The 14,268-nt window shown below is 38.1% G+C and overlaps 1 protein-coding gene across 7 annotated transcripts in view; it reads right to left on the bottom strand.

The window, feature by feature from the left end:
- Positions 1 to 14,268, bottom strand: part of SLC39A10 (solute carrier family 39 member 10) — a 112,841-nt gene that overhangs the window by 36,911 nt on the left and 61,662 nt on the right. Inside the window, exons 1-2 of one of the 7 annotated variants that reach the window (XM_074339523.1) lie at positions 8,968 to 9,238; positions 4,319 to 4,542 (exon numbers count right to left, since the gene is read on the bottom strand). The exons of 2 other annotated variants lie outside the window; for them this stretch is intronic. The gene's annotated coding sequence lies outside the window, so the exon portion shown is untranslated. Of the gene's footprint in view, positions 1 to 4,318; positions 4,543 to 7,853; positions 8,233 to 8,967; positions 9,362 to 14,268 lie in introns of those variants that run through there. 4 more of the 7 variants (XM_074339527.1, XM_074339530.1, XM_019741301.2 and 1 more) reach the window with 4 other exon arrangements.

Raw genomic sequence — 14,268 nt, 5'->3', positions numbered from 1 at the left:
CACAAATTCAAGAATCTTTACTGTAATATTTTTAATTTTTTTTTTTTAATTTTAACTATCTTTGTAACAGAATGCTATGGCTGCAAATAGTAGAACACTCAACTAAACAAAGAGGAAATTTTAAAACAAAGAGGAAATTTTCACATAAAAAGAAAGGAGAAATGTGTGCTTCCAGGACAATTCCTCAATCAAAAACCCAAGCTCTCTCATCCTCAGATGTGTTCCCTCAGTCTCAAGAAACTTGCTCTTGCTTCAACCATTCCATCCATGCACAACCATATCGAAAGCTGGTTGTGCAGCTCTGCAAGCATTTATCTTCAACTTGTAGAGCTGAGTTCTTTTAACTCATCACCACTGGCATTCTAATAGGTCCTGCCACTGCTTCAAATCTTTATCACTCCATCCATCATCATTCTTCCCTTAGTTTTCCTTTTTCAGCATCCTGTCACTGTTACACATCTCTGATTTTGCATCAGTTTGCTATTCATAAGTACTGCCAGCTAAAATTACCTTTTCTTTCTATGAGGTCAAAAAAAAAATAAATAAATAAATAAATCACAGAATGTCCAGGGCAATCTTTGTAACGTTAACATTTTTTGATGCAGACAGCACAGACTGCTTCTTCCCCACGAAGGAAGCTTTCCGATTAATTTTAAATGTCCTTATAATTATTTTAAACCATCAAAGTCCTCTTAATTGTTAAACAAAGTGAACTGATCAGTTTTGCCATTTAGCAGAATCTCACAAAAGTGTAATTCAAATGTCAAAGTTACTTAATTTTTCCTAGCAAACTACCAATTTCATTATCGATCCACCTTTATTATAAAGTCTACCAATGTCCAGTATATAAGAAAACTACATAAATTCTTTTACAAACATAATCCTCTTAGAGTACATTTCCTTTTCTTATAGAGCTACATTCAGATACACAGAGCTGGATAGATTTTGTGATACATAGGCACACAGAAAAAGAAAAAAGAAAAAAATGTTAATAGTATAAAAACAAATTTGTACAGGAAAGGAAATTTTATTACAATGGCTCAGTTGTAAACATTTATAGTAAAAACTGCAATACCAAATACTGTTGAAACCAAAATTACAATATAATTGTATGGAAAACCGGGTAGAGGAAATGGGAAGGTACATGGAGAGATGGGAAGAATGCTAAATCCTCATCTTTCATTAAAAAGAAAATGGCAAAATTGAAAATGAACAAAGAATAATGAACATGTTGGAGATGTGCAAGCAAATAGCAAACTAATCAACTAAAGGAACTAAAGGAATTCCTTGTCTCTCTAGACAGAAGAATATGAACAAGGTGACTAATTTTTTTCCTTTTACCTAAAAACTTTACAGAACTATTTAATTTTTTAAACTGTATTTGTGTATAGCTTTGATTGAAAAAAACTGAAAATAAAAATCAGCAATTAAAAATCTTAAAAAGTTTTTGTTAAACAAAATCACGTCACATGTGGAAGAAAATGACTACAGTTTCCAGATGTTCACAAGCATTTATAGAGTTTTAATCACAATAGGCAATCATTTTAATTTCAATTTGGTTATATGAATAATTACAAGATGTTGAGAAAGACTACGAAAATTTTTAATTTATAGGTCTCATGACATACTTCCAAATTGGTTTCTAGAGAAATTAACTTTTGTTTATTCTGCCACCAGTATGATCATAGCATTCTCATTAATACTTGGTATTAACTTTGGAATAAGTAAAAGATCTTGCCTTATTTTTATTTATACTTTTAGAATTACTCCTGGTGTCTATTCTTGTCAACAAGTATGTGCTTTTATATAACACGACTTGCATATTTTCTGCAAAAAAGATATTCAGTTCTGTCCAGTGCCTTTTAATTTTGATTACAATGTTTTTTCCCTTTCATGTACAGATGTTTTCATGAACATGCCCTATGAATTTTTGTGTAATTTCTTCTATGATTTCTAAATTTAAGAAGTTGCTTCTCCCCATATTTAACATATTTTCTTCTTAAAAAAAAACATAATTAAAATTAACATCATCCCTAAAGAAGTAGGGCACCTAACACCCATTCTTTTTAGGGAAAATAAAAACATCCATTGAACTAACAAACAATTTTTACATACTTATCTGTTAACTAAGAAAGTTTAATTTACTCTGGGTGGTAAACACACAATGGGATTTATAGATGATGTAAATACAGAATTGTACACCTGAAATCTATGTAATTTTACTAACAATTGTCACCCCAACAAATTTTTTAAAAAAAGTTTAATTTTAGCCTCAATAAAACTTTCAAGTACTTGTATTATGTAAAACTCTTGATAGGAAAAGCTCTAACACTTGTTTTATACATTATAAATTATGTACTACATATTATATTTACAGTAAATTTAAAGAACATTTTTTAAAATCACTTTCAGTGATATTTTAGCATACCTTTCTTATTTCCTTCTTCAGTATTTTTTTTTAATTGGTATGATTTTCTTGAATATAAATTTTTTATTTACACTGGTTATACACATCAAATGATTCACTTTATTTGAAAAAACTAGAATATCCTAGTTAAATGAAAATTTTAAAAAGTATGTTCCAAACATTTAAAAAGTTATGAAGTCAGTTGCAATTCTACACTAAAAAGGTCTACCGGAATAGTAAACATGATCTCATTGCTTCATAATATATGTATCATATATAATACACAGTACCTAATTGTTATCTATTATCTATGTAATATTATATGTAATTATGTAATATTAAATACATTATGTTTTTCTAACATTACATTGTTTCACTGTTTTGTTTTATAATGTAATTAAAATATTATTCTATTAACAATGTATATAAATCAATCTTTCCATAGCTCCCTTCATCAAGACTATATAACAGCACAAAGTATATAAACAGAATAAAGTAGTAATTCACTTTCAGAATAGGTGCACTAAGTTATTATACCAAAAAATTTGTTCACAAGCCTGCAAATATGTGATCATGAATTGCTTTATAAGGGAAGTAGGCGGAGAGGAAAAAGGAGGAGGAAAAGGGAAGAGAGAAAAGGGACAGAGGCGGGGAGATGGCATAAAAACAAGTATGAAACATATCCTACTCTGAGGGAGATACAAGGAAGGTACAATCACCTTTATTTAAATTAGTAAAGGTAAACTGTGAGAGATGCTACAATAGTAGAAACAGTATGATAGTGTTAGGTGGTAGCTCAAAGTTAAAGGCCATGGATTTCACATTCCAACTCCAGCAAAATAAAGGTGTATACCTCCTATAGAAGAAAAATGGAAAGGGGAAGAAGAGATGGAAAGCCTCTACACTATTAGGTGAAGAATATCTGGGAACTCACATTATTACCTATGAATTTATATTTGACAACGTTTTTCTACTAAAGCATTTTACTCACATAGGTTCTAGGAAAATTTAACTATTTTAAATAACAGCGGCATGTTAAATAATGATAGAATATTAAGAACTGGATCCAAAGATTGGCAGACTTAAAAGGATCAGATAATTACTATTTTAGGTTTTACGGACAGTATAGTCTTTATTGCAACTACTCAATTTTGCCTTTATGGCATAAAAGTAGCCATACACAATACATAAACGAATGAGGAGGCTGTGTTCCAATAGTATTTAATTTACAAAAGCAGGCTAATTTTAGTCCATGGGACATAATTTGCTGACCCCTGACTTAATCTACACTTTTTCTTTTTAATTACCAATTCAGCAGACAACTGTAAAGTACACCAATATCGTAAAATTCAAAAATTCACAGTAGTGAATTCAGCAATAAAGTTCAGAAAGAAGTGTGAGGATACATCTGAAATGGTTTCTTCTTTTTACAGACATTTAAGTAATAATAGAACAGTGGGGTGTATGTCTTTGTAATCTTGTTACAACTGAAAGCTAAATTTTAGATTTTCTACCTCCTATATGAATGAAAATCTAAAAACTACAGTGATCACTGGCAAGTCTTAGATAATTACCAGAGGATTAAATATAACTTTCACACATAGTTCGTACTAATTCTTCTAATAACAGTATTTCTGGTCCTATGAAAGTACATAATCTTATTATATTAACAGGATAAAGATACTTCCTACATCGTTCTGATTCACTTTCCTAAGGCCCAAAAACCTCTTTTCTGAATAAGATGGTCTCCAAAAAGTAGGGCACATATTAGCAAGGGTAAACATGGCTGTTAGAAATGTTACTGCAAGGGCAAGTATTATCTGATACAGTACCTCCCTTTCTTTCAGCTGTAACACATAGAATAATATGAATCATCATAAAATACAATTAGGTAATTATAAAATCATCTACCAATGGGACAGTCGGATGGTTCAGTTGGTTAGAACGCGAGTTCTGAACAGGGTTGCCGTTTCAATTCCCACATGTGCCAGTGAGCTGTGCCCTCCACAACTAGACTGAAGACAAGGGGCTGCCGCTGAGACCGCAGAGGGGCAACCAGATTCAGTTGGTTAGAGCGCAGAGTTCTTAACAAGGTTGTTGGTTCAATTCCCGCATGGGATGGTGGGCTGCGCCCCCTGCAATTAAAGATTGAAAATGGCGACTGAACTTGGAGCTGAGCTGCGCCCTCCACAACTAGACTGAAGGACAACGACTTGGTGCTGATGGGCCCTGGAGAAACACACTGTCCCCCAGTATTCCCCAATAAAATTTATTTTTAAAAAAAATCATCTACCACTCTTAGTAAATATAAACACTAAGATTTTAGATTTTATACTTACACCCATAAATACCACCCCATTCTAACTTTTAACATGAAAAATCCAGTATTAGAAAATCTAATCCTTTTACCTGTCAACCCGAAAACCCCCCCTTGTTCTGATAAGAGAATAGAAAAATATAATTTGACACACTGTTATTTATGTGATATAACAATAAATTGTGTTTTTTTGACATGTCTGAACATTAAGTGTGGTCTATTAAGCAGTTGGAAACAATTTCAATGCTACTATTATTTAAAACTTTATAATTGTAAATTGCCCTCATACCTACTGAACACTTGAATACTGACTGTGGTAAATTTTTATTGAGAATATATTTGCTTATTTTAGAAAAACCTAAAAGTCACTGTGTGGCCCACTCAGACAACTTACGAACAAAAAATAATGAAAAAGAAAAAAGTAGTATGGAATATTGATAGCTGGTATAATTTGAAACCTTAGTTTACATAAATGACTAAAGGAAATCTCGTGATTAAAGGTCCTAGAGACCATTTTTCAGAGACCATTTTTCAAAGACCACAGTTCAAAATGAACTTCTAAAAAAGCTCACCATGCGATTTTAGCATTTTCAAGTTTTATTTTCAGCACAGTCAAGGCAATACAAAGTTATTATGGGACTAAACTGAGCCAGAAAGCAAATTTTTATATCACTCTTCAAGGCAAAGCCTAGATTAAGTTAATAAAATGTTGTTATTCATATACAAAGCTAACTTCAAAGACACATCTTTAGCATATACCCCTCTCTCTGCTTTGAAAAATCCCATATCTACTCTTGCAAGGAAACCTGGAGGTGACATCAATAATTATACTATGTTATCTCCACCTAAAACTCACCACCTATTTGGAAAACTGCGAGCTAAAAGCAATCAAAGTTAACCGATTCAAAATGTCTATGTCCTTCCTAATAGGAACACTAACCATCTGGATCCCCAGATAGACTAGGTATATAGCACTAAGGGATCTGATTGTAATTTAAGTAGACCTTGTTTTAGGTAAAGGTGAAGGTAAAGATGAAGGTGAAGTTAAGCTCAAGAAAACTTCAAGGGGAATCAAACACTAGGGGGCAGCATCAAGCTGTTGGGACAGACTGGGCACTTTTCTAACTTGAAAACTTGAGGCTAAAGTTAGTTATATTTTTGAGAATTTCACTTATAATGAAAGATGACTTTATAAGGTTATAAAACTTGTTATAAAGGAAAAAACTAGCCTTCTGTTTTGATTGCCTACACTTCTTTTCCTTTTTCTACTATGTACTTTCTTTTGCATCTGATTATTAGTTTAAAATGGTCGAGTAATACTGTAATGTCGTTTTAATATAAAACAAAGGAAACTCATGGCATTTCCATTCTTAAGGTAGGCACTACATAGACAAGGGCTCACATTTTTACCAAAGTACTTCTCTGGGTTAATGCTAGATTTAAGCTGTGTTTTAATTAACAATTTAAACTTAATTAAAGAGGTTGACAACCAAGCTTTGCACATTCACTGAATGTGTCATGAGCATTATGTGCCCCTCAAGGAATTTAGTCTGACAGGGAAAACAAGATGTATGTAATTATTAGAAAATGCAAGCAAGGCAGAAACAGTTCTAGTTTTTACGTATGAGTAACAGTAACAACAGGCAACTGTATCCTCTGCAAAAGCTCAGTAGAGACCATTACACCTCATTCAGGGTGTAATCGAGTATTAGTATTAGGGGAAAGGACAAGACAGAAAGTAGTCCTTCAACCACTGAAGAACTGAAATATATATATAAAATGAATTAAATATCTGTAGCCCTTTGGTTCATTATGTCATTTAATGGGTCACAGTAAACACGTGAGGTAGGTTTTTTTATTACTTCAAGTTCAGATAAAAAGATAAAGCAACTTGCTCAAAGTAACCGAACTAGTTAACAATGGGTCAGTTTTGAACTCCAAAGCCTTTAATTCTTGCCAATATTGGGGGGTAAATGAGGGGAGGGGGGAATATAGAGTATCAACAAGGTAAATTATTTTTAATTAAAAGCAAATGATCATTCCTGTTTAATTTCCCTTCTATAATACCTATATTGTATATTCTCCATAAATCAGTTCTAACACCCCCCGCACAGTAGTACTTGCATATAAAACTTGAGGCCTCCTAAAAGTATTTCAAATGAGTGCTTAAAAAAGGGGAAGAACTGTATTAGCTTTTAAGCTATCTGCTAGTGGAATATAAATTAACAGGAAGAACAGGTACAGATTAGCATGAAACATATTATTGATGTCACCTCCTAAGAGAGGTCTTCCCTAAACACTTTTTAAAAATAGCACCAGTCATTCTTGCATAGGGGGTCCTTAACCAGAACCTGTGTATAAAATTCAGGTTTGTGAATTTTGATAGGGAAGAAAGACATATCTTACTGTTAATTTCTAAAATTTAGCTTTTCCTTCAGTTATGAACATAGGCAAAAATCACATACAGTATCTGATACTTATCACCAGAAATCAAATCCTTTAAAGATCACAGTCCTTACTAGTCATAGACCTGCCACTACTGATATTTAATGCTGTACTAAAACATGGGTGACTTCATCATACATAGGTAATATTGATAATATTTCAATATAATTGGTTTCTGTTGTAATCCTATCTTTCATACATTTAAAAACATCATTCTGAGGTTCATCAAACAAAGTTTACAAGTCCTCCAGTACATTGTTTTATTTTCTTCATTCTACTACCACTGATTGATACTATGTATTTCTCTCCCCACAGGTATGATCAGCCAGATGATGTGGATTGTCTGGTATGGGCCCCCAAGGCCTTGAACAAGTGAGACTCCTAAGACATTCAAAATTTGTAGAACAGAAAGTCCTAATAATGTAACAATACGTGAGCCTTGACTTAAAGTTTGCAATTACATTACCAAAATTAAGTACATGCTAAATTCTCCAGCTTTTCCAGTATCTTACTTGCTTGTTTGAGAATTTAGATAAGCATCTAAACACACACATGAAACCTGTCACATGCTAGTGTTGCTCCAAAATGACTCACTTCCACGGCAAAACTGGAGTACTGGAACAGCGTTACATTAAACGAAAGTTAGAAAAAGGAAAAAAAAAGAAAAACGACAGCAAAACCTACCATCTTAAAAACAAAACATGTATGTGTTTTAATGTCAGTCTTTACTTAAAACAGGGACTTGAGTGAACGACCCTTCGAACTGAGGGGCTGCGGGTCCCGCTGCGACACTTCTTCCTCGCGCCCGGCCCATGTGGGCAGGCTCCCATGTGAACACTTCTCTACAGAAGCCACAGGAAGACCTTCAACGTCACTTGTCGCCCACGTCCGCGGAAGGCCCCTTTCTTAGCTGGAGCCCTCGGGGGTCCCAAAGGAGAAGCATTAGGAGATGAGCGGACCCCTCGTCTCGGGTGGGGGGGCCGTGAAGATTCCCCTACGTCCTCCCCCGGCCGGGCCCCACATCGCTGTCCGCCAAAGGGCTTTCAGGAACAAAGCCCGGGCTGCGGCGCCACCCTCCCTGCCCACCCGGTCTCCCCCACCGACCCCGCCCCACCGAGCCCTCAGCTCCAGGGACCCCAGCGGGCTTCAACGTGAACTCCACGGCGCCCCGCCTCGGCTTTTCAGTTGATCGGGGGAGAAAACAAGCCCCCACGAGGCCTCCCACAGGCACCACCGTCCGTTAGCCTCCCGGTGCCGGAACTGCGGTGCCCAGGCTCCATCCTGGGGTCCCCTCGCTCGACCCCACAAGACACGGGAGGGGTGGTCCGGAGAAGAACCGGGGCCGTTCGACACCACCCCTCCCCAAACCCTTTCAAGACCTGACTGCAGATCCTCCCCCCCGGGCTCCCAGGCAGCCCGCGCGCAGCCCCCTAACCGCCGCCGCCCGCCCAGCCGTCACTCCCTCACTCCCCAGCCTCCTCCAGAAGCTAAGTCGGGCACCGGGTGCCGCACGCGGGGCGGAGGCAGCGCGGCCGCCAACCCCGCTGCAGCCCAGAGCGCACACGAGGAGCCGCGGAGCCCCACGCGCAGCCCCACGAGCTTTGCCCCGGCTCGCCGCCGCCGCGGACTGCAGCAGCTGCGGGAAACCCAGCACCCGGATCCCCGAGGGACGCAGCCGCGACTCCCAGGTTCCAGTCTCCCTTTCTACCCCCCGGCCGTCCCGGGACTCGCAGTATCCGCCGCGCATGGGGCCGGTTCTGGGGGAGGGAATGTAAACAAATCGGGGTTTTATAGTTACCTCACACTCGAGTGCCGTGTGCATCTCCTCTCCGCTCGGTACCAAACCCCGGCTGCACCAAATCGTGTATTCACCAAAGCTGGCTGCGCTAAATGCGTCGCGGAGGCCGGCGCGTCAGACACCACACTACGCTAGCGGCGTACAGGCCTACTCAGGTCCCTGCGCAGCCGCACCCCGTCCTCCTAATGGGTGCTACGCTCTGGGCGTACACGCACCACCCAGCCATTCACTTCGGATAACGTAACTTGCGTAGGGGAACGGCACCACTGGCGGATTCCACTCGGACAGTCAGAAAAAGAGGAAATTCGAGTCTACGCAAACTGCGGAGCTCCCTGGCTCCGCGCTAGTTTTGTTCCAAGAAAGAACGCCGCGGGGTAGTTGGGGCGGCTTCTAACGCATGCGTGGAGAGCCCTTCACCGCTAGCCTTTTCTCCTGGCTTTGCACGTCGGTTGCTGAGGCCTGGTGGAGGCGAATGAATAATGGAAACACTGAGCACAATGCTGGGACCAAAAGGTTTCAGATTGATCAATTAGGATATTTATCTGTACACGAGTTAAAAATCTACGTTAATCTAGCTCATCTCCTTTTTAAAAGTACCCTTTCAGTCTCAGGGCAAAAAGGAGCTAATATTTAGTGCTAAGTGCGAGGTTTTTTGCATAGTTCTTCCCGCCCCGCCACCCCCAATTATTCTAAAGCGCACTTCCTGCGGGACTTGAAGCTTAAAAGAAAAAAAATGGGTCCAGAGCATGTCACTTAGAAAATTCTTGAGGCTATTGGTAACTTTCCAAGGTTTTCCACCACCTCCTACTGATTAACTCGCTATTTCTTAACACCCAACCAAAGGCAAAAACTCCTAATCCAGCCAAGCAATTCCACAGACTTCTGCCTACATCGTGCTCATTCTTGCTCCCATTCCTTTGCTCACACCACACCTGACACCCGAATTGTCTCCTCCCATCTTCTTAAGCAATTCACAACCCATACTTTCTTAAAAGGTGGCTCTGGACACCTTCCATTTGCTCCATTACTCTGCTTCTTGCCACTTAATTCTCCATGGTGAGGTTTACCTACATTCTGTCCGGTTTGCCAGTTTCTGTATCCAGCTAGAATGTGCTTAATAGAGAACTGGGGGTGCCTTGCAGAGTGCATAAAACCATGATCAATAGTAATAACAAGATTTACTGTGTGTCAGGTACTTCCTAGATGCCTTACATATATATTCATAGCACAGTGAGGTGGGTATTATTATCCTACCCCCAGGAAACTGAGGCACAGGAAGTTAAGTAACTTGCCTATGATCACAGAAAAGGTAGGGAGGAGAGTTGGGATCCAACCCAGTTAGTATGGCTACATATTCTTGCTATTCTGCATATTTACCTTCATGAAAGAAGATTGTTTTGTTTCTTTTTTTGTGTCTCTACAAAGAACATCTTTTAGGTGCTTAATAAATGCCTACTGATTGCCAGGATACTAAATAAGCTGCTCATATCCTTTTTTTTTTTTTTTCTTGTTTGGAAAAGCCTCATTCCTGCCGGTTCCTACAGCTGCTATGAGGCAAAGGGAGAAGTCCTAAGGAAAGACAAAGGAGATCAAGTCTGAAGCCTAGTTTCAAGTCTAACCACTGTCCCTAGTTGTGGAAGACAATGTCCATGATCCTCAGATTTACGGATAAATTACGGGAATTGGTCTAAATTTATTCTAAAGTCCTTGGATTTAATAATATCAGAACGAAATACATTTGGTTTCATAGAATCAATATAGTTCACGTACTATATATCAATATAGTACATCTTTTGGATCCAAAGCATTAAAAGCTTCCAAAATACCCTGGTATTTTAAGGCTTACAAGTATTTTATTGAACACATTATTATCAGCACTCTTCAAATATATGCAGTATCTTTCTTCTAAATATAAATGAGATGTAGCACTTACATTCCTCATACTTTAGGGCACCCACACTGCTTTTTAGTTATGTATTTATAAGGCTGTACCTGTTCAGCTGGTACAGGTACAGCTCAAACAATTGACCAAATATTGAAATACTTTCATACAAGTTGGTCAACAGATGCAGCTGAGTCAAAATCCCCCATGATCTCTACCTCTGTACCAGCCCTTTTCTCAGGATTTCCCAGACCTCCCACATTTCAAGGACTAAAAGGTTAAGACCTGGTTAAGAAGGAAACCTGCAAGACCCATCTCTTATCAAAGGCTTCCAATCTAATTGTTTGGTGCCTATGCTTTACTAATGGTTACATATTTTAAATATTATCTCTACATAAAACTATAGGATAAGCTACTTGAAAATAGACTATGTCTCTCCTACCACTTCTTTTATACACTCACTGTGGGGACAGAGTCCCAGAGATCAGTTTCCAAGCTCTCGGCCTCACGTGGAAAGGTGCTGGCTTGGTTATTAGATGGCCATCAGCTGTAATCAGATGTCTATCCGCTGTTACCAGTTAGCCATTAGCCACTAATATAACTGCCGTGGCTACACTGGCAAGGGTGTTGGTTGGTTGGCAGGTTGCGGATCGTGTGGTTCCTGCTTCCTGTGTCTCCAACCCAGCCACCAGCGAGAATATGATGGTACGACTCCCCTATCCCTGGCTCCGTTGATGTTCCTTTTCAGCCTCACCATATCCTGTGTTCTTGTGCGGGGTAGGGCTTAGAATAAAATTACTAGGTAGCGTAAATGCTGCAAACTAGTATATGACTTTTCCTATTAGGAAAAGTAATCTCAGGAAATGACCTGCAGGCTTACTCAAAATCACCCGCTGAGTTAAACAATGGAGAGTGCAGCAAAAATATCACTATAATGTATGTTTTATTTTTACGAGTTTTATACACAAGAAATGTGTCAGGATAAGGAATATCTAATGTGTTAGAATCATAGAACTTTCTGAAAGATTCAGGCATTTTTTTCTAGCCACCTCATATGATTCATAAAGAAGCTCATCTGAACTATAAAAACAGTATAGCTGATTCGCAACTCCTAGGGGGAAGAAAGAGTATTAAATTATGTGTAAATGGTTTACCTTTTATTAGTTCTGCTTATTCACACTGCTTCAATCACAATTGTATTTCACATATCCAAAATTTTAAGCATGACCAATCTACCTTTAGAGGCATGATACAATAAAACCAATGGCCTTTTTTGCCCCTCAGGATTAGAAAAGGACCTTCTTCAATAAGTAAAGGAAATAAGGACCATACTTCATACCTCAATCTTTAGCTGTAACTAAAGGAAGTGCATGTCATAACTTGGTTTTTCCTCTAGTAGAGAGAAAATTGTAATCATTCGCAACAAAGTTAAGAATTTTTCATTAAATTCACAAAGAACATGACTGAGTCTAAGAAATCAGATCTTTCAAAGTCAATTGTTCTTTTCATGAATCAAGATTAGTAATAACCAAAGATAAAGAAACCTCCTTAAACTCATGTTCAATTGAAACTGATTTTTACATGGCCAAAAAAGTTTGGTTCAGACAAGGTTATGCTTAGAGGCAACAGTACAAGGAAGACTAAATTATATTGATATATAGCCCTAAGGTGGGGGTACTAATTACCAGAAATAGGTGTTAAAGGATTAAGAAAGAAGACCTCAGGAATATGTTCTAAACATAAGCCTCAAAATTAACCACTGCCTATTCATTTTTAGAGACTACGTATTTCAGCCTGGAGATTAAGGCCCCAGCTCCAAGTCTGAAGCCACAGAAATGTAAAAGGTACATCCCATTCCTGTTCATTGAGACCTATGGTACTGTGTGACACGTAACATGTCAAGCCCATGGTCAGGAAGGGAAATGGGGCCTGTGAGGCAGTATTTTTCTTTTTCTTTCCTTTTTTTTTGCGCACAGTATTTTTCTGATCTTTTGAGAAATTATGGCTCCAATGTCTCATTTAAAGACTTGCCATTTCTAAAATTGTGATAAACAGGCCTTGAGAGCTTGCATGGAAGTTCACATTAGAGAAGTTCTTTCTAAAGAGCAGGTCTCATGTAACCGACAAGGCCGTTCTCCTCTACTGAGCCCATCACATTGAGGAGGGTACACAGTGGCAGGGAGAGGTGAACCAATCCCACCCTGGTGAGAGACAAATTTGACTGATGTGCCTGTCAAGTGAGACCATTCTGAGTTGGTAGGCTTATGTTACAAGATGAGTTTCAGACTATCTGCAAAACAAATGTAGATTGGAGAAATGAAAGAGTTAAAACTGCAATTCAGGCAAGTCCCCATGCATGGTAGAAAAATGAAGTTCTATATCATTTGCTTGTGCTAACATTAGACTACCCAGATTCCTTAGTTTCAATTCATCACAAAACAGACAGAAGGCCTTTAGCATTAAACAACTCTACTGGAAGAAAGACCGTAATGGAGAGGCTTAAAGTCTCTGATTCACCATAACAAGTCCTTTCAAAAATAGGAATGAGACCTAGCCTAGGGAAAAGAAGAAGACTCACTCAAAAGAATGAAAAAAAAAAGGCAAGAAGCTCAGAACTAGAGCTAGGATAACAGGCAGACCACATATTTGCCTGTGTGTTGGTGCCAGGAACGCTTCTTGCCCCAAAACTACTATATTATGCTCTCCAATCCCTGGAAATCTACATTTAGAATTTCAATCCTAGACCTTGAAACCAAAGGGAATTTTGACCCCAAGGGAAGTTATGATCATTTTATTATTTATCTAAGCTGCTCTGAGAGTATGTTTCTTCAAGTCTTTTCTGAAGAGGAAGTTTTAAGAAGTGAGAAAACAAGATTATCTGCAGTAATGTAGTACAAAGGGACATAAGGAAAGTTAGACAAATAGCTGGCTTCTCAGTCTGGCTTCTAGCCAGCTTTGATCACTAATAGAATACTAAAATGAAGAAAAACAGCAGGGTAAGTAGCCACTGGTACCAGTCGTGGGGTCTAGATGCCAACAGGTAGCCATTTTGCATCATTTGGAACTCTGGATGGAGGAGGCACAACAGAAATCAATTTTACAAACCTTAACTTCTAATCAAAAAGAATTTTTAAAAAAGGAACATAAACATCCACATGAATATTGCAAATTTGAAAAGTATTTGTGGATGGTTACACTTTAAGGAAAATTATCAACATGCAAATTAATTAGCGATAAGCTACCATGTAAATATTTTTTAAAACAGGTTCATTTGTTTAACTGGTTAAAATGAACTCATTTTTTAAAATGTATTTTAATATATCATCACATGAGAGCAAATTTAAAATCTTGCCTAGGACTTCCGAGATAATTAATGATGAGACCCATTTCACAACTGATATTTATGAAAACAATCAAGT

This window comes from Rhinolophus sinicus, linkage group LG01, assembly GCF_036562045.2.
Source record: "Rhinolophus sinicus isolate RSC01 linkage group LG01, ASM3656204v1, whole genome shotgun sequence".
In the NCBI taxonomy this organism is placed as follows: Eukaryota; Metazoa; Chordata; class Mammalia; order Chiroptera; family Rhinolophidae; genus Rhinolophus; species Rhinolophus sinicus.
This window is presented reverse-complemented; position numbering and strand designations above follow the sequence as displayed.